Consider the following 25,832-nt stretch of genomic DNA (forward strand, 5'->3'; position numbering starts at 1 on the left):
TGCAGTTGTAACATTCTTATACACCATGCTCAAAAGTCAGCCTGTTTACAAGAAATCCCATCATCTCATGATTTCATGGCGAAGTGCTGCGGGTCCAAAAAAGGCAGCATTAGTCATTTTATACCAAGTGCAGTTGCTTCAAATATACGAAATGGGAGGAGGAAAAAAAAGCTTCTTTGGTGAGCTGAAGTTCAAGACATGCAAGTGAATAAAGAAGAAGCAAGCGTGTCAGTCTGACCTCAGTTTAACGCCTGTGCTACTTTGTCCTTCTCTGCCTCACTTAAAAAGCTTCACAAGTCAGGCAAAAAAGGGATTCAATCACCTTAAACGAACACGAGTGAAAAAAAAACAACCACATTTAAAAAAAAAAAAAAATCGCCAGCAAGTATCTAACTTGTGCTTACCACTTTGAGAAGCAATCATCCCCTCAGCCATGGCCTGCTCTTTCTCGTCTCCTTCACTGCAGTTGCCCCGATTCTCAGTCTTGATCTGCACAAAGATAACAGAGAGAATGATAGCAAGGCTTTTAAGCTATAATGACGATCAATAGTGTTTCCAAAGAAGCTCGCTGTTTGGACATTTGATGGTCACATTTTTATAGCAAATATTCCTAACCAAGAAACTGTTATTGCATTGCTTTTATGGCGAGTCATCAAACTTTCCCACCAGGCTCCACTTACACACAATGAGACTGTTTCTTCGCTTTTTAGTGCTGCTAGCATACAAAGTTGATATTTGTTAGCCACCAAACAATAGGACGAGTTTGAAGTGCAGTACAACATGAAATGGCCAAAATTACCTTAAACGGTCTTCTTCCACTATCAATGGCCACATTTGGCACACTTACCATTTGAAACCAGTAAACACTGGTTACATGTGGAATAACACATAGAGAAATTCCAGCACACTGTTAGGTTTTACCCCGCTCCTATGTGGGCGTGGCTAAGAAACTATAAGGACAGGAATAATTTTGGGCATATTACACCTTCTTCGGCACCTGTGTGGTTGAAGGGCTCCACGAACCCATGTACTTGATCATCTTGGCATCCATTAAATAGTTTAACTGGGAAAACAAAAGTCTTCTGGTAGTTAATATTAGTATAGCAAACATGAAAGATAACAGAAACAGCCAAGATTAACGCAAAAACATTTTAGAAGACGCTTGGAACTTGTTGAATAAATACATTAAACACCTGCTTTCCGTGGGGATAGGAATCGTACCCTACAGCAAACAGTAAACAAGTATGACTAGTTGACACCTCATATATTTTTTTTATATAATTGCCTATATTAAAACCCCTTCAGCCCCTTAGATGGTGGACATGACATCTGCGTGTCTAAACCAATAAAATGCATAATTTGGATGATGTCAACACTTCTGGTTTATGATTGGATCTTAACTTAACCCCTCCTTCACCCTCCACACCATTGCCATTCTTGTCCACAGCCTTGTCACCTCCTGTTCAGATTATTGCAATTCCCTCCTATTCGGCCTTCCCCAAAAGTATCTCCATAAAATCCAACTGGTCCAAAACTCTGCCTCCCGCATCATCACGCGGAACCCCACATACTGCCATATCACCCCTGTTCTCCAGAACCTCCACTGGATCCCTGTGAAATATCGCATCAGTTACAAACTTCTCCTATTCACCTACATGGCCATCCATGACCTCGCCCCTCCCTACCTGTCTGATCTACAAGTGTCCATCCCTGGTCGCTCGCTCAGATACTCCTCCTCCATTCATCCCTCTGTTTCCCCAGACCGCCTCAGCACCATGGGGGGCGGAGTCTTTGGTCGCTCTGCCCCACCGGACCTCAGCAACAGTAACTCTCTCTCTTCCAGATCAAGACTAAAAAAAACACCTGTTCCGGACTGCCTACTGCACTTAACGTTTCTTGCCAGTCTCTCCTTTTTACTGTATTGATTTTAGGCCTTTTTTATTTATTTTTTTATTTATATATATATATTTCTGCCCTAATTTTGGGGTTTGCTTTTAATTGTCTTAGTTTAGTGTCCTTGGGTGTCATGAAAGGCGCTAATAAATTAAATGTATCATTATTATTATTATTATTATTATTATTATTATTAACTAACCAATCACAATCACAAGTTGAATTGCATGATGTTAAAAATGTTGCATATAAGCTTGATAAGTTTACAACACGTTACAGCCATATTATCCTGACGTCTACTATAACAACTAAGAACATGGGATAACCCCCAAGAAAATTCCATGTTTTTCTTGTGGGGGGGAAAGGAGTCTAAATCAGCAAAAAATTAAAAATTGAAATTTTGCCCAGCACTATGATCCCCAAACACTTAAATATGCCTTCAAAACTCAACAGTGCAAAGGGTTACACTTGTGGCAAAAACTCTCTCCTATTTACTGGTAACAACATGGGTTGACAATGCAGATATATTTCAACCGCGGTCATCAAGTACCCCTTTCCAGCCTGTTTTCCATGTCTCCCACAGCCAACACAGGTGTTTCAAACTACCATTCAAGCTAATCAGCAATGTTCCAATTTAGTCCAAAGGAGTAAACTTTTTTTTTGTACAAGAATAAGTACACTCGAAGAATAAACTTAGGTATAATTAACTCATTCACTGCCATTGCCGGCTATAGACGTCAAAAATTAATTTTAACAATTTTTATTATTAAAACATTTTTTCCCACTTTTGTTAACAAGAGTTTGAAAACCTAGAATTGTTTTACTGTGTTAGAACAGATATAAAAATTGGGATTAATCGTGAGGTCATGCGATTAATTACAATTTATGATATTTTTTTAATAATCTTTTCTTTAAAAAAAAAGATTATTAGTATTTGTTCGTAAATTAATTAAAATTTGTAATCATAATTAATCACATGACTTCACTAGTTAACTCACGATTAATCACAAATTTTACATCTGTTCTAAATGTACAAACAAAATGTCTAGGTTTTCATACTCTTGTTAACAAAAATGGAAAAAAATGTTAAATAGAAATACTTCAAATGAATTTTTGACGTCTATAGCCGTCAATGGCAGCGAATGAGTTAAGTATAGTCTATATTATGTACCTTAAGTATACTACTTTTCAGTAAGGGCATACTTCCTTGACACAAATAACCTTCCTATTGACTGGGATTTGGTGCCATTGTATGGCATTTAAGAGTGCACAAAATCTTGAAAAGGGTGAGTTTTTCAGAATTGCTCAACAGCTGGGATAAGCGCCGCAGAATAATAATGTAAATATGTGAACAGTGATGCATGCTAGATGGGGTTAACTGCAATTCTTTTAGTTTATTTTTGTGGAGGGATGTGCTAAGTGGAATTGGAGCGCTGCCAACTTGAGTAGCATTGCCAGTTCACATCGTAACCATTTTCTTTGGAACACAATTTGAAAAACTGAAGTGACGCTGAAGAAGAAGAGAGCGGCAATCTGTTCCCCCAGTTTGCTGGCCATTATTGCTGATGTGGCGTCTGTTACGGCCTCCAGGTGGCCCGAGCGCGTTAGGGTATTTATTTTTTTATTTTTTACAGAGTGCAGAGCATCATAGTAACAGGGGGGTCGCATCTTGACGGCAGGTGGCAATTGATGCATTAATGCATCCTTGGGAATCAAGGCCAGACTTGTGGTAGGCAGGGGAGTCGTTTTGCCATTTTTCACAGGAGCAAGAGGCGGCAGATTTTTGCTGTTGCCTGATTAAGTCGCATCATTTGCGATAATGCCTTGCTCCAAACGGAATTAGGCTCACTTTTGAATGGTGTTTTCTGTCACGTGCCAAAACAACTGGCTGATCATCCATCATTTAAATGGGACATGTTATGGAAAAGTGACTTTTTAATGGCTTGTATACAAATTGTTTAGTACTAGCCCACCCACAAGTGTTAAGTCAAACAACTAAGTCAATCTTTTGTGGCTACCCATTTCCAAAAATCTGTCTGTAACATCATATTCCCTAATACTGCACGACACACCACTACCACCATGACTTGGCAGTTAAGACGAGCAGAGATCTGCCATTCTTTAAGCAAATGACTGAGTAAACATAAACATTATCATGTCAAAGACAAAAGCTGATCTGCAGCATTGTTAGCACAGATTGACATTAGCTGACAGGTAGGTAGGATGGATGGATGGATAGATGGATGGATGAGCAAAAATTAACTTTTTTCTAGCAACGGACATGATGGATGGAAAAAGTATGTCATAGCCAAAAAATAAGTATAGCCGTAGTGTTAAATTAGCATTAGCTAACAGTGTTAGCACTTACCACATACTCAAATTGTGACCCTGGCCATCCTCAGGGCTGTGTACTTATCCCCCAGCTGTTTACACAACTGACCTATGACTGCTCTACAAAAATCACGAGTTGTCATTTAGTGAAGCTTGTAGTGGGACATGTCATGAACAACAATTAGTCAGAGTACAGAGAGGAGCTAGAACATCTGGAGGATTGGTGCAAAGATAAACAAAATGCTGATGTCAATGTGAAGAAGACCAAGGGAATGGTGGGGGACTAAAGGAAGAATTGACATCAACTCACCCCACCTTGCACATCAGAGGAGCATCAGTGGAAGTGGTCTCCAGCAACAACTACCTTGGGGTCCACCTATGTGGACCTTACCTGGAACAACAACTGTGAACAAGCATCTCCCTCATCTCCTTATTTTATATTGTTGGGGCTTACTGGACTATCCTGGGACCTCGAGTGTTGTAGGCCTATTCCATGCCATATGATGTGGAAATGTGTGTTGGTTTGAAAAGATAATTAAATCCTTTGCATCAAAGGTTCTGCAAAGTTGTCAACTGGTGGGCTTTGAGGGGTTGGTGGGAACTAGCAGTCGGGGAATTTGGTAACTGACAAAGCTGCTATACTGTACTGGCAACAGTCAGTATCCCTTTGCTTTGCTGCTTGCTTGGGATTATCGTGGTAAGAAACACCATACTCTGCACTTGTGTGAGACAGAAAAAAACACCCCTGTCAATGCTCCCGCCCAAAATCGAGTAATTGCACCCAGTGCATGACAAGTAGATTGTCAATATTAAGTGTTCCCTAATACTTGATCTTTTGTGTAGTTTGAGAGAAGGTTTTATTTTATTGAGATATGTGGGAACCATTTTAAAGAATGGCATAATATATATCCTTTAAGACTGAGTGCTTTCTGTTATATGTAAATGACTACAATCGAACAAGGTGTGCGCAGAAACATAAAGAGGTGATTTTTCACGTTAGATTGTCAAATGGCCTTCTGCTGCCCATGAATATCCAGGGCGGACAAAAAGGTGGGGGATTATGAATTCAGTTAAATGGCTCCTTCAAATGCATCTCATCAATATTCTGCAGTCATTGTAAGGAATCGGCTCCAGGCTTTAACGAGAGGATCCGGCAGATAAATGAGCAAAAAAAAAAAGCTGGACCGCCATTGTCCTTGAACTCATAACGGTGTGCTAATAGCATGCCGTGTCAAGAGTAATTTTAACAAGAACGTCCCGACTCGGACGTGCCACGTCCTCTCTCTGTCTTTGGACCAGGAAGCAGATAGCTGTCTTGCTCTTATTATCACATTACCAAGTCGGGCACGCCTTTTTACATAATCGCCACACGCTTGTGTTTTATCCTGCTGCCTAGATGAAGGAAGTCATTATGAGACACAGAGAGAGGGAGAGTAGCGGGCATGTGGAGAGGCCTTTGTGTATTGTGGAGGACACTTTTTTGACAAGAGTTGTAAAGCGTAGGTGTCAAACTCAAGGCCAGGGGCCAAATCTGTTCAGCCACATTTTAATGGAGCCCACAAAAGCAATGAATGTGTGTCAACATCATCACCAGGAGAATCTTCCTAAAGACAATGAAGTTAAATTTGGGCTTGTTGGTGATGTCCGTATAGCCCAGGGGTAGGCAAGTTCGGTCCTAGAGAATCGCAGTCCTGCATGTCTCACCTCCTCGAACACAGCTGAGAGGCTCCTGCAGAACGTAATTATGAGCTGATGATTTGAAACACCTGGGTTGGAGGCAGGAGACACCGAAAACATGCAGGACTGCAGCCTTGCCTATCCGTGGTATAGCCGTTCTATCTGTAATTTCAAAGTTCTACTGTGAGGGAGCGATCCACCCTCCCTCACTGGAAAGATGTGGAGCAGGGAGGCGCGTCCATGCGAGTGCAGGCCAGGTGCACCTCATTCCCGTTGATTGGACTCACTGGACTGTCTCAAGTGACATCCAGGGGAGAGGAAATGGGATACTCTTCTTTCCTTTGTGAAGCAATGTTTATTTGACAATTATTAACATGATTTGCAAAAACACAACTTGACCGCATATATTTTTCCCAGTTATGTATACGTTAAAGGGTTTTGTATATGAGCGGGGTCACCCTTCATTTAAGGTTGGTGGTTGAGTCCACCACTTTGTAAGAGGATTTCAGTAATCTGTTTGGGGAAAAGAAAAAAAGCCTGTTGTATGTGAGGAGGGGATTCCCTGCTGACAATGGTGCAGGGTGATTACAGAAAAAAAAACAAGAGCTCGCAAACCTGGTTCCAGCTTGTTTTTTTGATCACCAACTCAGAGGCCACGGCCATCCTCGGCTAGTAAGAGCCACAACAACAAAAATCTTACATCTACCATAAGCTTTTATATATATATATATATATATATATATATATATATATATATATATATATATATATATATATATATATATATATATATATATATATATATGGTCAGAGCTGCGGGTAAAATTAGGCACTTCCTTACGTATAAGTCCATATAAGTCCAGACTGATAAATCCCATACTTCGTGTGGGAATGTTCGTATATACACTTTACGGACACTTCTGTATGCGCATGCTTGATAAATAAGGTCCCTGCAGTGAAGGATACCAGACCGACCAACCAACGGGTCAACGTTATAATGTTCAAAGCACAATCCTTCAACTAGGACAACACCAGCTGTACAGTATACTGCATAATAGTAAAAATGGAGTCCCAAAAACTATGTTTACTCATGCATTTGTTTACAGTCTAATCACTTGAAAACCATCTATGAATTATGATGACAAACAATTTAACCGGCCTGCTCAACGTTTTTGTCTTGTTTTCAAGATTATGAATAAAACCCCATGAATACATCTTTACGGCAAATAAAGTCATTAGGCCTGGGGACAAGCAAATGCCAGATCACATTATGGGGAAAATTAAAAAGGGTCTTCGGGAAGTTAATGTGTGCTATTAAATCACATTCATCACTCCTACACATCAAGTAGGTGTCACATGTCACCACTGAAGCATACCGCTTCCTGTCTCTTAACCTTTTCCGTGTCTAATAAACACATTAAGCCTCCTATTATGGTCTGCACATGCTGTTATTAAGATGATATGCTGCACTTTGCAACAGACTAAAACATTGATTAAATTGTCGTTAATACATCCTGACGGGAGACTTGATGCGTGGCAGTCTACAGAACAAACAACTGCACCGTGTAATACCTCTGACAGTGTCACTCAAAATAGAGCATTATTAAGGCCCCAAGTTTTAGACCTACAAAAAGCCATACCTAAAAAGACACAAGAAGTCTGAAAGTTTTGGTAAAAAAATAAATACAATTTGGCATTAATGTCTACCATGACCCACAAAAATGTCTCAAGAACCCAGTCTGTAGAACTAACAGGAAGTCTGGCAGTTTTGTTTCAGTTTGTTGTTTTAGTTTTTGTTGTTGTTGTTTTAAATGGGCATTTGAGGATCATTTTGACCATTCCATAAACTCCTTCCAAGATCAACCTGTACAGTCCCAAGAGTTTTGAAACTCTATTTTTGTAGACAGAGCATCTGCACTGTGAAGTAGAAACTGACAAGACCCTGTCTTGCTGCACATTTGCAAATTTCAGCCAAGCTAGGTGAGCCGATGCAACAGAAGGAGTGTCTTGAGATGCACCCGGCAGTGACAATTTGGTGGTAGAATGTCAATCTAAAACTTACGCCTGCTGATACCATGTCTACGTTTCGTGGTTCAGATGTGCTTCTGGCAAGACCATAGTGCACAACTACCGCATCACTTTAAAGGGAATGAAAGGAGCTGCTTTGATTGGTTAAGCCTGTGCTCATCTGCAAAATAACCAACATAAATCAGAGATACGCTACAAGCCATGCAGGATTTACGCCAATCACGGAAATAGAGCCTTTGGTGTGATTCCTGTCAATTTGGAACCTTCGTAGAAGATAGATCAAAAATAATAAAATGACGTTTTGAATTTTCATCATTGTGTATGGGCTCAGCATGGTGGGAAAATTTGACAGCTCCTCAAAACATGCAAGTGGACTGTGTCAATGATTCAAAAGAAATACATCTGAAATGTGTCATTCATCTGCTTTAACATGGAAGAATTAATGATCGAGATTTTTAGAGGCATTGCTTTAAGTGATGATAGATGGGTATATTAAATATAATTTATTGAAATACACAGTAGCTTTAGATGGATGGATGGATAGGTAGAGATGTGATAGCTACTGTATGTCATACAACAGATATATTTAAAAACAGATATATTAGAAGATTGCTACAGTACCAGGCAATTGGCAACCATTAAAAAAAAAATGTTTACTGTAGTGGAGCAGTTTTAAGTTGTAATGCCAGTGTTTACCAGTAGATGGCAGACATTGCATAAGAATGCCTCCAACCGCAAACGTGAGTATCTAGCAAGAAGCCAGGATGAAATTAGATCAAGAAAATGGTGTCTTATAGATAAAATAGCAAGCAGACCAATTGGCCTGTGATTATTACCCATACAACAATTACATACAGACTTTGCCATTGGTTTTCCAGCACACTCAATTCAACACAAAAAAGGACAGTTTCCCTCTTTGATCCAACAAGATTCCATCATAAAGACACACAGTCTGTTTTTTAGTGCAACATTATGCATACATCAGATGGTGCTATAAATAGACCACATCTGCCCCTACCAAAGAGAAAGCCTTTCGATTTGTTGCCCCCACCCTGCAGGTACGATATTTCTACAGTGGGCTACTGCTGCTCCTTGCGCATCGTGTAGCATATTAATAACATGACACACACACACATTCTCTTTTAACCCCCCCTGGACAATCGTGGCGATAAAACGAATGAAATATAAAGCAATGTAAAGTGTAGTGATCATCATTCTGATCATCCAGGCAAATGACAGGCTAGCCCACTCGTCCACAAAGCCCCCTACCCGCCAGCTACCACCCATTGAGGTGGCTATGAAACATGGACGGCGGCAAATTGAGATTCATCAGACAACACCTTCCTCACTGGCTGAAATCTATATTCAATTCTACAGCATCTGTCATGGCGGCAGCGGGCAGGATGAAGCATGCTGAGATTGAGAATCACTTGTGAAAATGAAAGAAAAAAAAGGAATGCTGCCTGTCCTTCAGGTTACCTCTTCTACAAATTCACAGGAGAGAGATTATCCACTGTGTCTTCCCCTCTTAAATCCTTGTTGCAAAAAGTCGACTTTATTTGTTTGCAAATGTCTTCAAAAGATTTATAGTTCTTTTTTGTCAACTTGCATTATTTATATATTTTTTTTTTTTTTTTTTTTTACCTTGAAGCGACTTAAGCAACACCTGTGTAGTGTAATGTGGGAATGCATGAGATGTAACATTTCTGGAATTCTTCTACAGATAGCGTCAAAACCTCTGCCAAGACTTAAAGCAGACAGAGTTTTATCCTGAATTTCTTCCAACACACGCAAGGGAACTCAAAGTGTAATAGGATTCGCCATAAGCACTCCATATAACATACTGATGTGATGTCTAGGTGTCTGAATATGTTACAGTATATTGCATGGATTCAGTCGTCTATTGCAAATGGGCAACATGGGCAAACTAGGGCAAGCATGGCAACAATCCAATTAATAAATCCCAATCTCAGCCTCCCACTACCACCATTTTTGGGGGCATGTCCCCGGCAGAATAAGTACCGTCCCGCACCGCATGAAATTCCCGGTCAGACTTTTGTGCCCAGTCCTGCAGTTAAAAAGTGAAATATTGAGAATAATATTCATACAGTACATTTCAAATAATACCATTGAATAATTACATTATTCTAAGTATGTATTTGTTTTAGTTTTTTTTATTTACAATTTATTATATTTTCTCTGGATACCCAGTTTCTCAACAACTGCACAGGCAAAGTTAATCATATACAGTTGTACTGATACATTTACACCATGTTTACAACTGTTTTTATTTCAAAATGTTAAGCAATTCTTGCTTTTTTAAACAGCATTATTTCAGTTTTCTTATTTTATGTATATATTTTTCTGGATTCTCAGCTTTTAAAGAAAAAAAATCTTTCTTTACCAGTGCCCACAATCCAAAGGTTAAAAAGTAAAAGTAGTTTCACATTATTGAAGGCAAAGGTGTTTCTAAATTTTTGACTGGTACTGCATATTCAATTTAAAAAAAAAAAAAATCTATTAGTGTAGAATTGCATTTCATCATACTGACAAAAGTTTCTAGTATTTTGTTTTTTAATCTAACGTTACAATGCAAATATCTGACTGCTCTGACCGATGAATAATTGTTATATACTGTAGTCTCAAGCCTATAGAGAGATTTAGAGTTACTATTTTCCTTTCATGTTAAATAATTGAAGACTCTGCACAATAAGAGCTGATTTAATCAAGCAAACGTTTCAAAGATTAATGTCACGCTCAAAGCGAACACTCTTGTCTCATGGGATTAAACCCGAGTGCTTGCTACTGGTTTGTTAGCCAAATAAATGAAGCTAAACACGCGCCAGCTATGTGCAGTGAAACAACATGCGTTTTCATGTCAACCCCCGCAATTGTGCATCTGTTCTTGTTTAAATGTGAAATGGCTTTTCATCAGTCGCTTTGCTCGCCATCAAAAATGCATAATGGCACCAGTAAAGCTCTTTATGAGTCCACCGTGACCAATGAGCTGTTACAAGAATGCACGTGCGCACACGCATTAGCCTGCTCCTATCTACTCTTCCCTATTCCAAAAGGCAGCATGTAATGAAGAAACAATCGATAAAGGAATGCACCATTTCCTTCGTGCATACAACTTGTGTCATTGCTTTTTAAACTATGACTGTAAGGGTGTACTCAAGTTCCTTATAAACATACTTGTATGGATTCCAGCAAATCAGTTCCCCTTCCGCTATATCAAGGATTGTGCGGCTCTCGCACACTGACTTTAAAGGAAATGAGAGCCGCTTCTATTGGTCGTGAATCAAGTTAGACTTGTTCACAGCGACAATGATTCAAAATGCCATTATTAAACTGTGCCAAACTGCATACGTCTGGGAAAATATCAAAACAAAGTCTAGCCCGCCCCTGCACAGATTTAGATCGTGCCTCATGTCAGACGAAAAGTCCCTAAAGTCAAGTGCATTTGGCTAGTGTGCTCAAGTGAAGGACACTTTTCCTACTCCAGAGGTGAGGCCAAGTCACATATTGTCACTATTGGGTGGAAACTCAATGTGTCCAAACACGATAAATTTTATATTTTTTCACAAATCATGGCCACACATTATTAACCAATTCAAAGAGTTCAAAATAGATTTGAGAAACATCTACTAACTCTTGAACATTCCAGCTATCTGAGAAGTGTGGTTTAACTCCACTACTTCCTCATTTTTGCAGGAGCCTTGCGGCATTATGCTGCCTCAATATTGAAAGAATGGATTTTTTTTTAAAGACAATTTCGAGTAAAATAGTTAACTAGAAAAATTCCCGCGGAAATTTTGAATGGGACTGCTGACTCTTGTAAATGAGCTGAACAGTTTAAAATTTAAACGACTGGAATCGGTCAAGAAATGTGGAAGTTAACCATAATCAACATCAACTAAAAGTATCTCACTGTCCCTTTAAGAAAAATGCACTTTTCACGCACACACATTTGACTTGGAGACGTCACGCACCCACATTCCATTGATATTGTATGAGAGACGCACACCTCGAACAAAAGCCTCTCACGACTTAACAGTTCAAGATGCAGATTCAAGAAATGGCTCGTTAGAACGGCAAGGGTTTGGGGAACTTTTTTAATCGGATGAAAAATGCCCAAATGAGAGCAGGTTGAAAACTTATGATTTATCCAAAATGAAGAGGAAAAAGAAGGCGAATTTAACATGGAAAAGATAGGCGAGTTAGTCCGACTTCTCCTCGCTTAAAGTGAAAATAAAGATACTAAATGACACCTTAGCCAAATAAAATGTGAGAATTTGATGTCTAGTGAGCAAAGATTGTGGCCATGGTGACGAGTTGAAGTGAAACTTTTGACTTTTGGAAATTTATTTTTTTGGTTCCCGCCACTCAAAGCCTAATTGCTCCACAGAGTGTAATAGAAGGCTATTTCACTCACTGTCTTTGAACCCGCACAGGGGGGAGAGCTTTCATTCCTTAAAATAAATTTAGACACTGAGCTAAAGATGGGAAAAATTGCTACAAAATGAGCTAAAATTCATATTGGTCGGACAACGTATGCGCGCGCGCAGCGTGTCTTGGAAAAAGGTGCTTGATCTGTAATTTGTCCCCCTTTACTCCATTCATTTCCTATGGGAGTTTTTGGGAGTTTTGGGGGAATTGCGTCGCCATGGTAACTCGGAATTCCTAGAAAAGTAATGCCGCACCGAGTCAGATCGAGCCGCATCGTTTGATATCTCATTTGCCCCGGTGCAATCTACGGTACGGGCCGCATTTTTGTGGAAAAATCTGGGGATTTTCTAGGGTGGAGAGTAATATGTGCTGCTTTCAGCAGTCCCATAATTATATACATTTGACTAGGCTTGTTTTGTTGCAACCATACACATACCTGCTGGTTACGCTGCTTAGTTTGTTAATTATTTTTTAAAATTCCAGTATTCTTGGCTCATAGACCATTGACAAAGACTTTGAGAAGATGATGTAAGCAGTTGTTTTATTTTGTTAAGTATTAAAGCCGTTTTGTATGCAAGGCTGACAGCTGCAGCGTGTTTGCATTGTTCTAATTAATGATTTCATTATTAAATATACCGATAAATGATTTTTTAACAAATCAAATCAGTTATTTAAAATGAATTTAGAGTTACGATATCAATATAAAAATATCAATATATATAATATATAATGGCGGCACGGTGGTTGACTGGTTAGCTCGTCCGCCTCCCAGTGCAGAGGACGTGAGATCGAGTCCGGGCGTCGGCCTTCCTGGGTGGAGTTTGCATGTTCTGCCCGTGCTTGTGTGGGTTTTCTCCGGGTACTCCGGTTTCCTCCCACATTCCAAAGACATGCATGTCAGGTTAATTGAACACTCCAAGTTGTCCATAGGTGTGATTGTGAGGGTGGATGATTGTTTGTCTCTGTGTGCACTGCAATTGGCTGGCAACCAGTTCAGGGTGTACCCCGCCTACTGCCCGAAGGCAGCTGGGATAGGCTCCAGCACCCCCCGCGACCCTTGTGAGGACAAGCGGTTAAGAAAATGGATGGATGGATAATATATAATATAAAAAACGAAAGCACTTCCTTCCGGCAGAACTTCATGTAGGAGGTGACTGGCACAAAGCATCAAAAGGAACTTTAAGGATTACAATGACTTTTGTTTTGCACAAGTTGTCTTCAAGCGCGATCAAATATGACAATATCCCATGTTTAGGCTTAATCTGTGTTTATATGTCTCATCATATTAGTATAAATGACATGTATTTAGCTTTTTTCTGAAGACATCATTCATAAAGACAATGTTACTTAACTACGCAAGTTCAGCTTCAAACTCTGATGTAATCAACTCTTTGTTATGCTAGTTACCACGACATTTACAGGAAGCCCGCTGATCTGTCTCCGGGGTTTAGTCTAGTGATGTTCTGCATATACAGCTGATACCATCTACAAAGATGCTGTGTTGAGTAACGCATGTTGTTGTTTTTAGTTCGGACAAAACCTCTAAGACAAGACATCGAGAAATGGGTAAATCGAGCCAAAAATGGCCTCTTCAAACCAAAATGGCTGACTTCCTGCTTCTTTTTATGCATGACTTCTTGAGACATATTGTGTGGGTCAACTCATTTAATACTGAATGGCATGTCGTTTGGTTTCAGGGGCTGAATATTTAAGAACTTCTAGGGAGACTAAACAAACCAATTTTCATCTTTGCCAAACTTTCACCCGGATGAACACACCTGCAAAATTTGATCTCTGTTGGAATTGAGAAAAGGTGTCAAAACGGCCAACTTTCACTGTGTCTGTTTGCTTGCTTCGCTTTGATGGAACACTGCTGTCTTGTAGTGTCTCCCCACGCTGCACTCTGACCATAAACCAAAGCAAAACATTACGCTGCTTCTCTCTTCACTGTTTCGCTCATGCTCAAATGACTTCTGTGGGATCACAGCAAGCCCCAAGGAACCACAAAAGGTCACAGTATGGAGATGGTGACGGTGGGGGGTTGATAGAATGGAGTGTGTCTGCTAAAATGCTCTCTATTCAGAGATTCATACAAGCATCTCCCGAAGCGTCACTGCCATCCATCCATTCATATATCAATTTTTTATAAGACTTATCCTCTTCACGGTCATGGGAAGCTGGAGCCTATCCCAGCTGACTGAGTGAAAAAGGGTCTGCGCACTTTATTAGTAATGGAGACAAACAGGGCGGGGACGTCTGGCGCTTGTCATTTTACACCCACTGTCGACCCAGTTGTCAGTCACAATACTGACACATTTCGACTGAGTGACAGCTAATTCAATTATTTGACCAGACCAAAAATAGAAATGAAAATGGGTGACAGTTTCAACCACGAGTGTGCAAATAAAATGTACAAATAATAATAGCCACACAGCCAATACTGTATAGATATTACTAGTGAACTCAAACACGGGTCTTGTTATAACTTAAAAAACTAATTACCAGAACATTAAAGATCAGTTAAGAATGGCAAATGCTAGCGACAAACTCATTTGCTGTTTGTGTAAAACCTAACCTCTAAACACTAACACCTAACCTCTACACATGAACCCCCTAACCCTTACACTTCAACCAATCTATGTCTAACCCTAACCCTCCTTACCCATAACTCCAACCATCTATACCTCTGAAATCACTAAATCTCGACTCTAAGTCCAAACTACAAAACTTAACCCCCTAACGGAACTACTCGCCCTTTAAATGTCACGCTAAACCTCTACCCCAGTGTTGCAGAACCTACAGTATATTGAGTCATGGTCCCATTTTAGAAAAAAATCTCACAGTACAGTATTCAATAATGATAATTCCTTAATTAAACACAAAGCTGATGAAGAGTAGGCCTGAGTTGTTCTGTTGTATGACTGACAACAGTTGGATACACAGGTTTATACCTTCTGCTACCTACCAACTGTAACTCCATCCCTAACCACTAACCCTAACAAGTCAAACTTTAGCCCCTAAACCTGCAACACTATACCAACCTAGGCTAACCTAACCCTAACTCATTAACACTAACCCTCTAACTCTCATCATTGAAATAATCTTAATCCTAACCTTCCAACTACAACCATGTACTATATTCTTAACCATTCAACCCAAATTTCTAAGCAAAATATCTTCTTTCTGTTGAAAGTGGCTCAATGAGTCAAGTATCCCTTTAACCCATAACCAGAGCCCTCAAATTCCAACCCTAATCTCTAACTCTACCCCTCTACCCTCACGGAACTTCCAAAGAAAGCGCTCTTGTGATTATTACGATGGCAAATCCAATTGACTGGAACAAGCCAATGCCATAAAAATTAAAATTGACAAACCAATTTCACAGCGATCAAGTATATAGACAGAGCACTACGCTGTCAGTCAACGTGTAATAAAACACACACACACCTTTATTTATGCTAAGGACCACCAAGCAAAGCGTCCATAAATGTCTGGTATGCGCTACGCTGCTTTTATGTGGCAGCAAATGATGTCGTAAGGTTAACGCTGATTTAATAAGCACTTTGTTTGTCGCTTGGCTAAGGATTTAAATAATATTGCACCAGGGAAGTTGATGGAAAGTTTGTTTGTGGGCTAAGTGGGCCTGCTAGTCAAGCCGTAAGAGATCCAAGGGATATTATATTTTTTTTTATTGAAACACGGTTAGAATTGTCATCTGTGTTTATTGAATTAGCCAAAAATGACAAAGTTAAACAAGAATCAAATGTCCTATAGAAGAACAATGAAAACAAAAATTGTTATCACTTATTTTAACATAATCCAAAGTAACTTTTAGGTTATATTTTCCATTTGGACTACTGAGTTTCAAGGTGTAATTGGTAGTGAAAATAGCAGCCTAATTAAGTCATAATTAAAGTAATAAAAATACAATATATACAACACTAGTACAGGGAATCCTCGAGTTACATTGTGCGCGATCTACGTCATTTCGACTTTATGGCGCCCGTGCCTCGTCCGTACTACCTTCTTTTTTGTTATTTTCCCTCAGTAATTACGCCATTTTAAAGTTAATTAAAGTTGTGTTGTTGTTACCTCCAGCAACGGACGTCCATCGAGCAGGTCGGCTCGCCATCAGGCGCGTCACATTTCCATGTTTAAGTTTGAATTAACTCCGCTCTGCCGTCCGTCATCAATGAATGTCCGTGCGGAAACACGAAATATTGGTTGCACAAATATGTTTTGAACACTGGTTTGATCTGAAACAAATATTTTTTTTACTTCAGATTTTTCAGACTTGGAAAAAATTCTAATAAAATACACATACATCAAGATGACAGCCTGCTGCAGGATTAGTTTAGCTGTTTGTTCCCTGCCAATTTGTGTACAGTGCAGGATGGAGCCTTTCATTTATTATCCACACGTAACAATGCACATGTCAGAATGAGCTCACACAAGTATCACCCAGCCATCCCAGGAGATCTTTTACAGTCCGGAAATGAAGCCACAGCTTGCTCTGATGCATGATACCCATCAAAAGAGTGAGAACAGAGAGGACAGCAAACATGTCCTTAGAGGACAAACACAGGATGCTTTAGGCCGCTATTAACTTTATTCATCAGGATGAGCTTTAGGCCACTATCAACTTTATTTATTGTACACACTTATCGTTAATTTTACCGAGTGACACAAACATCGGGACATTTCTGATACTACCGTGATTATCATACAACCAGGCGGATTGTTACAATAGTCAAATGACATCTTATCTTATCACATTTTAAAATAAAAAATAATCCTCCCAAATCAAATTACAACGATACAAAGTCCATTGTTTTTCAATAAGGGGAGAGATTTTTTTCACCGAATTGACTTGTAACGTCATCTCGGAATTATCAATAGTGAACACCCTGTACCGCTATTGTACATAAACAACATTAGCTTAAGGCAGCTAGTGCCTCTATTTTTGCATATCCTCTGTACGGTAGCTTTAGCAAGCTAGCAGGAACATGGTACGCCTCTATTTTAAATGAAGACTGAACATTAGCATTACCAAAAGGTAACGCTATTTAAAATACACATTTAGCATTAGCCTGTCGGGGTGGGTAGAAATATTGATTAATCAAAGCATCACAATATTCTACTCTCCAATTCAATATAGTTTCAGAAGATCCTCAGAAAATCAGAAAATCGATCAATCTCCTGGTTAGTGGAAAGAGCTTTGCGTTTTGAGACATGACATTGTTTTCATGTTTTATGGTATCTGTTGTATTTTGTGTTATTAATTTACTAATATATATTTTATTTACTCACTTACCTCCTAATATTTATTAATTCATTTTAACACAAGTAATTTTTGTTTCCCCTATCTTTATTGCATCACCGATAAGCTGTATTCCATGTACAGCAGTTTGTATACAGCAATGGTTAATTTAAAGTGAGTTGATTCACATTGCATGGACAAAAGCCACACTCAACCAAAAATAAATAAAATAAAATAAAATAAAATAAAATAAGTCTTGCAAGCTGTGCCTGGCAGAATTCTTATTCTCATCACAATTTCCAGGAGGAAATAAATAAATAAATATTGTATAAGTTAACATGCACTTTACTTTTTCGAATATTTATACATAATTGCCATGTTGTCATGAACTCCATACTCACAAAAAGGTTATTAATGTGCAACTGTTTCATTTTCAGATGTTTTATTACGCAATAAAGTGCAATGATATGCCACATGAAAGTAAATCTCCTAATCAATATTAATGTACCTGTGTTTTACATATACACTTCACTTTCACCGGCTAGCATGACATATTGATCTCTATTTTAAATTCAAATGTAGCATTAGCTTTAGCATGACAACAAGCTATCTTTAATTGTGTGTGCGTTAGGAAATATGCTCCATTTGCACTTAGCTTCATGCCAACCATTCGTAAACTCAGAGCATTCAATTGTGCCGTTCGGTTATTCAGAGTGCCCCAAAAGAGGAGTGCTGGAGCGCACTCTTCTCCCTCTGACTGGAGACAGGGAACGTCCAGAGTGTCAGGCAGTACAAATGGAAACGGTTCAAGCACGACCTGCTGATCGGTTTAGAACAGTGTGCGTTAAGAAACTAATGGGAGGGGAGTGCGTGCTGCCTCTCTGAACACAACACTCTCAAGGTTGTGTAAAGATGTCAGAGTTAATTTATAAACGCACCCCAAAATTCACATTTAGCTGAATATATATATATATATATATATATATATATATATATATATATAACAGATGTAGCAATAAAAGTGTGATGAGATCTGTAGGGAATAAACACACCCAGGCTCATTTTAGTAATAGCACATACGCTTGCTCGCGCACACACACACACACACACACACACCAATAGAAGGTCTGAACATCTGCTGTGATAATAGCTTCACTTATGAAAATAGAAAAACATAATTACTACTTCTTTTTTTTTCTCTTTCAAATGACGCAAACAATCAAGTGGAATCAGTTTCTGTGGACGTTGACTGTTAATGAGATTTAACACCGCAATTAGGTGAATAAGGGTGGACAAAGGTAGCCTACACGTAATTAAAAACCTAGCCCAAACTTTATAACCTACTTTGTAATGCCAACCCTGCTTTGGAACCCTAATGAAAAACCCTAATCTTCATTTGTAACAGAAATTCAGACTTTACTTTTACTTGAAAACCTAAACATTGTTTGAAACCATGACACGGGCTTGTAGCCATAACTTACTAAAACCATGGCTTGAAACCCTACTTTAAAACCCCAATTCAAAAACCCCAACAATCTATAAAATATAGAAAAGCATTCCATTCAGTGCCTGACTGGTAGAGAAAGGAAATCAAGAAATCGAACCCTTTTCAATCAAGTAGGATTTTCACTTGTCTTTAGGTGGGTGTCGAGTGTATTCATTTGTTTTGACTCCATCTACTTGCTTCACTCACTCCAGGAAGGTTACTTTAATTTCCTGGTCTTATTAACGATTATCTTTTATGTTTTTAATCTCTTCTTCATCAGCAGAGCGCTTTGGTGCGTGGGCACCGTGGAAAACTCAGTACTAAGAAAGAAAGAAAGGGTATTTTAATTAGTTTGGGAATATAAGGTGAATTTAAAGAATACTGTGAGTAAAACTTCCTTTGTGCCACAAATTTATTCTACCTTTGCATTCACTCCATGTCTATCCAATTTGAACTGGGGGAATTCCACATGTTCCACAAGGTGGCAAATGACTGGGGCAAGGGAATTGTACTTGTGTTCTCACTTTAAAAAAAAATACATTGCAATCAACAAATACTCCTAAGATCCAACACGGGGGAAAAAGCTAAAAAAAAAAAAAAAAAAGGTAAGACTGTCGGAATATCACAAATATCACAATTTTTTTTTTCTCAATGGAATCAATCGGAATGAAGCCAAAATATCACCAAAACAAAACCCCCTAAAAACGTTTTTTTTTTTTGGTGAGTCAACATATTACAAGAATCAACATCATTTCAAATTCAGTTGTATGACCAGAATTCTGTTCATATAAATGTATGCAATTACATTTACTTATGAGATCAAAATATTACAATACAAAATGTGTATTTTACAAGAATATAATACAATAATCAAGTTAAAAACACTAACTGAAAAATAGTAATAATGTAGAAAAAGTTTATGTATCACCACCAACCCCATTAAAAAATAAAAATACAAATAAATATATATATATATATAAAATCCAATATGTTGTCAAAGAAAATGTATACATAAACATCTGGGCTGGAGGCGCACGTCTACCATGTCTAGACTCTAGTGCACAACACGCTGCATTTAAAGGGAATGAGAGGAGCCACTTGATCCTCCCTATATATATATATATATATATATATATATATATATATATATATATATATATATATATATATATATATATATATATATATATATATATATATAATTTTTTTTATTATTTTTTATTATTATTACTTTTATGATCCTATACGTTTCTGTAATTCTAGTTAAAATAAAACAATGTCATTTTACAAAAATATAGTGAAACTATTCCCAGGGAAAATTGATTTTTAAACTCAAGTTAAACAGGTGTCAGAATTGCAACCGTCAACATTTCAAGTGACTCTGATTGACACCAAATAAAGTTCAGCTGTTCTGGTAGGCTTTCCCTGACATGTTTGCGGTCACAGTTTACAGCACAAGCCTCCAAGCACTCTCTGTTGGTCTTAAGATGCTTCCTCATCTACGGCCAGGCAACATTTTGTGTTTACAGACAACAGTATCCTCCAAATGAGCTCCTCATGCCTCTGTAGTCAATAATTCAAGCCCGTCGTGTTTACTGGCGGAGGCGCTCTACTTTAGTGGGGTGCACTCGGTCGCCCCGTCAATATTTCACGAGGAGAGGTCGGAATCACGCCGCTGCGAAAACATTGCACTTTCTGCTTGAAAATGATCCATACTTTTACTTTTACATGTACACGTTTTTAAATGAGCACTAAGAAAAGTCAGGACAAAGATGATGCTAAAGTGACTATTTAATGAATGCTTTGTTGGGGGTATTTTTATTTCATGCTTATAAATATTAAGATTTTTTGAGAAATAATTTGCCTTTGTTCTAGAATTGTTTACCGGTTAATATTTTTACATTACTCTTTTAATATACTGTATGCTAATATTTAGACTTTTTTTCTGGTAGTATAACAACATTATTTAAAGTGTAAAAAAAAGAACATATTCTTGTAATATGAGAGGTATTTTAAAATTGCTCCTTATTCTCTGGTAGCGTATTGTATTGCATTTTGACTCTAAATAAAATTATAAGTGTGTGTGTATATATATATATATATATATATATATATATATATATATATATATATATATATACATATATATATATACATTTTCTTAACCGCTTAGTCCTCACAAGGGTCGCGGGGGGCACTGGAGCCTATCCCAGCTGGCTTCGGGCAGTAGGCGGGTTACACCCTGAACTGGTTGCCAGCCAATCGCAGGGCACACAGAGACGAACAACCATCCACACTCACAGTCACACCTATGGACAATTTGGAGTGCTCAAATAACCTGCAATGCATGTCTTTGGAATGTGGGAGGAAACCGGAGTACCCGGAGAAAACCCACGCAAGCACGGGGAGAACATGCAAACTCCACACAGGAAAGCCGAAGCCCGGACTCGATCTCACATCCTCTACACTGGGAGGCGGACGTGCTATATATATATATATATATATATATATATATATATATATTTATTTTTTTGTCTCACTGTCTGAAATCAAATCAGACTTAACCTCTCCTGTTTCAGGTCAATTAATTAATTTTGTTAAATGCCACAAAAATGAGACAGATAATTTCTTAAAGAATTTTATATGATTTTCTTCTAGGTCAAAGGTTTACATACATTCCCTTAGTATTGAATGACATTTCTTTCAACTGCATGACTTGGGTCAAACGTTTTGCAGTGTTTCCCACCTATTCATTCAGCGGCGGCGCGGCAGCACTCCTAAATCCGAGCCGCCGCTGCTTTGAGCCAGCAAAACAACAAAACAAGAAAAAATAAATACATTTAAAAAAATCCTCCTTTGTGCTGAGCCAAACGACATTCCAGGCTCCAGGAACCAATTACTTACATAACGTTCACATTCGAACCTCTTTCATACTACCACTGTATATTTTTTGTTATTATTAAAAAATATATAGATCTATACCTAAGAGTCAATGTTAATTTGAATTCTGTATGTTTTATCTGTGAAAATCTTAACCACTCTCCCAAAGTATTTTTCCTCAGCTAAATATATTTAAAGTACTTTATTCTCAGATTACTCTTTTCCTGGTTATAGTTTGACTCATGCCCTCCCTTCTATAACTCTATAAAGGAAATGTGAGGATTGCTTCGATTGGCTGCCCAACAAGTTAGCTGTGGTCATGCACACAATGGTGCATAACACCTTTCTGCAAATGTGCTATGTTGCAAAATACCAAAACTGTGTCTAGCCTGCCCCTGCGTAGATTTACACCTCACCTTAAGCCAGAATTGCACTGGTCGCAAAAATAGATGTCAATAGGCTTCACTCTTGTAACATTGACATCTGAATGTAAAATGAGATCTCAAATCAAGGACTAGCGTGTCATAAACACTCGAGCCACAACAGTGTCACACACCTTAGACCTTTGGACATCAACGCCTTTGTTGGATCGCTGACCTTATCAAGGGGTGTGTGGCAAACATTTAAATGTATCCTATGTAGACATAGGTGCATAATTCCATGTTTCTGCTCTTGACACAAGGTGCACATTGACTATTCATATTGGAAACGACCTTGATGATGTGACCTTGAAATAATGACTACTTTCAGGCAGATGGCGGCGGGAAGACGTGTTTTACATTTGATTTCAAGTGAGTCTTTTGCACAACGTTCTCACTGTTGTTATTTTCTCGTGGGGCCCACCCACGGCACATACAGACGTTTCAAAGTACCATTTGTCACTTATATTTTACGCCTTACACCTCAGTCCTTATATAAACTGACACATACTGTACATTTATATACAAAAAATAATGTTTTAAATATGTTGACTCTATTCCCCCAAATTCCAGTAAGATGTTCATTTTATTGTCATTCTAAAATAATGTATTATTTTTAAATATTTTGACAGTAATCTTCTAATATTGCACATTTTAAATGTGAAAATTTAACTATTCACTTAAAGAAAATAAAAAATAAATAAAGCTGGTAATATTTTAACGCATGTCTCATAATATGCTGCCTTTATTCTCAGAATACAGTCCCTCTCTTTTCGTGGGTGATATGTTACATGATCCCCACAATAGGTAAAATTCCTTGAAGCAGAGGTTGATTTTGGTGGTGTTGTTTTTGAGGGGGATTTATGCCTCAATTTTTTTTTTAATAGTATCCTACTTTATTTTATTGTTTTCGGTGAATATTCTAGCATAATATTTTTCAGGTAATATTTTGACTCATTTCTTGTAATATTTTGACTTTTTTCTTATAAATATATAAAAACATGTTTCTGGTAAAATAAAATTAAAAATCTTAAAATGATGTTTTGTTGTAATATTTGAACTATTTTTGTTTTATTTTTTCAGGTTGTATTTTTGTGATTCTAATTCCTGTATTTAAGGATTTTTTTTGTCAGCATACTATTTTTTCTAGTAACATTTGTCGCTTAACTTTAACTTAAATTATATTATACATTTTATTTCTTTATTTATTTCAATACAAGATATATTTTTGGTCTGATTGTATTTTGCTACTTTTGCAATCGTGCGTTGGAAAAAAAGGAGAATATTTGATTGTTTTTTTTATTATGCTGTATATATATATATATATATATATATATATATATATATATATATATATATATATACATACATACATACACACACACACACACACACACACACGCTTCTTTATCATTATTATTATTATTTTTAACAATTGGAATAATACTATGACTTCATTGCAATATTACTACTCGACAGCCACAGCATCTGGACACAATCGCACGGAATTGGCCGTTAAAGACGAACGCCTGGACAGACACAAAACAATTCGTTTAGTGGCGAGAGAAAGCAACTGTAAGTTGACAGGGTAACGCGGCAAGGCAACATCTGGCGCTTGATGGATGTTTCCACTTAATGAAAGCCGTCCGCCTCACAAGCGCACGTGTTTATGGCGCGCTTGACCTCTTTTAGGGCTCATTTCAAGGCAATTTCTCGCATGGTCGAATGAAACGTTTATTTCATTGGATTGTGCTGCTTAACTGCCATTTGCCTCTATGTGGCTCAATGGAGGATTCCCACACAAGTTGTTTTTGTTTTGACTTTATTGTAGTAACATTTTTTTTTTCGTAATCTAAATATTTTATTAGTCTCAAGCCCTTGACTTGATGCCTGATCCCTATTTAAAACCATATTCCTGGCTTTAAATCTTATTTTGAGACCTTAACTCTTACCGAAACCCCTAAATTTGGACCCAACTTTGGAATCTTAATTTGTAGAACTGACCATGCTTCGATGGCTAAATCACTACCATGTTAACGAACCCTTCTTAGAGAGCCCAACCATTGTTTAAAACTCTAACCCAGGCTTGAAACAAAAACAAAAATAAATAAACTTGATTTGAAACTCTAACTTTAAACTCAACTCAACACTGTTTGTTTGTTTTAAGATAGAGTTATGGTCTCAAAGTAGGGTTCCAAAACAGTATTGAGCTTTCAAACAAGGGTCGGGTATTAAATTAAGGTGTTGAGCCATGTTTCACAAAGGGACTAAAATTAGGGTTTTCAGGCTCGGTTTGGGTTTTAAAGTCCAGTTTCAAGGGTTCAGATTCAAAATACGGTCCTTAAACCAGGGTAGCAAGTCAAGTTTATTTATATTTCATTATGTTTCAAGCCTGGGTTAGGTTTTTCAACAAGTGTTAGGGTCTCAAATTAGGGTTACAAACATAAATTAGGATTCAAAAGTAGGTCTCAATTTATGGTTTTAAAATAGAGTTTGAGTTTCAAACTAAGGTTCCATGACAGGTTTAAGATTTCAAATGAGGATCAGGTTTCAAATTAAGATAGGGTTGGGCCTTAAATTAGGGTTTCAAAGTCAGATTTAGGGTTTTAAAAAAAGGCTTTCAAATGAGGAAACAGAAGCAACTCTTAATGCACACATCCACCATTTTGTGCACATGCAGTATCTCAGGACCCACCTAGCCAAGGTCCCTGAAGGTACATAAAGGTCTGGTTCATCCGTCCAATCAAGTGGGAGGTTCCTGTGTCGCATTTCATTTGCCAGAGTAATGAGAGCAAACTAGAAGAGGTGAGGGCCGTGCCCCGTCTTTTGATTACAAACCATTAAATGTCGGAGGAGGCTGCTCACACTCAATTGCATCCATCATTACAGAAGAAAGACCCACACCCACCTGACGGGGGAGACGGTGTATATCATAGCGTTAAGGAGCTGCTAGATTGGACTCCGGTGTGAGTGCCGTGTTTCCATGGAAACATATGATGAAAAAATCAAAGAAAGAAAAACAAAATGAGACTAGGAGGCGTAATATGTCAATCAAGCCTAGGGTTTCAAATGAAGGCTGGGGTCCATTTAGTTTAGGTGTTCAGATGATATGATGGTTTCAAAGTAGGGTTTCAATTTAAGATTTCAAGACAGCGTTAAGGTTTCAAGTTAAGGTTTCAAGCCAGGGTTAAGGCTTCAAAGTAGGGCTGTAAAAGAGGTTTCAGGTTTCAAATAATAATTTAAAGACAGTGTTTGGTTTCAAATAGGGTCTCAAGTTACAATTTTATGCCAAGGTTAGGGTTTCAAAGCTGGGTCTCAAATTATTTTTTAAGATAAGGTTGGGGTTTCAAGTTAAGGTTTTAAGCCAAGGTTAGGGATTAAAAGTCAGGTTTCAAGACAGGGTTGGGGT

The 25,832-nt window shown here is 38.1% G+C and overlaps 1 protein-coding gene across 4 annotated transcripts in view; it reads right to left on the minus strand.

Moving 5' to 3' along the window:
* lingo2 (leucine rich repeat and Ig domain containing 2) overlaps window positions 1–25,832 on the minus strand; it is a 214,816-nt gene that overhangs the window by 103,528 nt on the left and 85,456 nt on the right. For all 4 annotated transcript variants that reach the window (XM_077578795.1, XM_077578792.1, XM_077578794.1 and 1 more), the window contains one exon: window positions 405–489. The gene's annotated coding sequence lies outside the window, so the exon portion shown is untranslated. The remainder of the gene's footprint in view (window positions 1–404; window positions 490–25,832) is intronic.

Source organism: Vanacampus margaritifer, chromosome 10 (assembly GCF_051991255.1).
Source record: "Vanacampus margaritifer isolate UIUO_Vmar chromosome 10, RoL_Vmar_1.0, whole genome shotgun sequence".
Taxonomy (NCBI): domain Eukaryota; kingdom Metazoa; phylum Chordata; class Actinopteri; order Syngnathiformes; family Syngnathidae; genus Vanacampus; species Vanacampus margaritifer.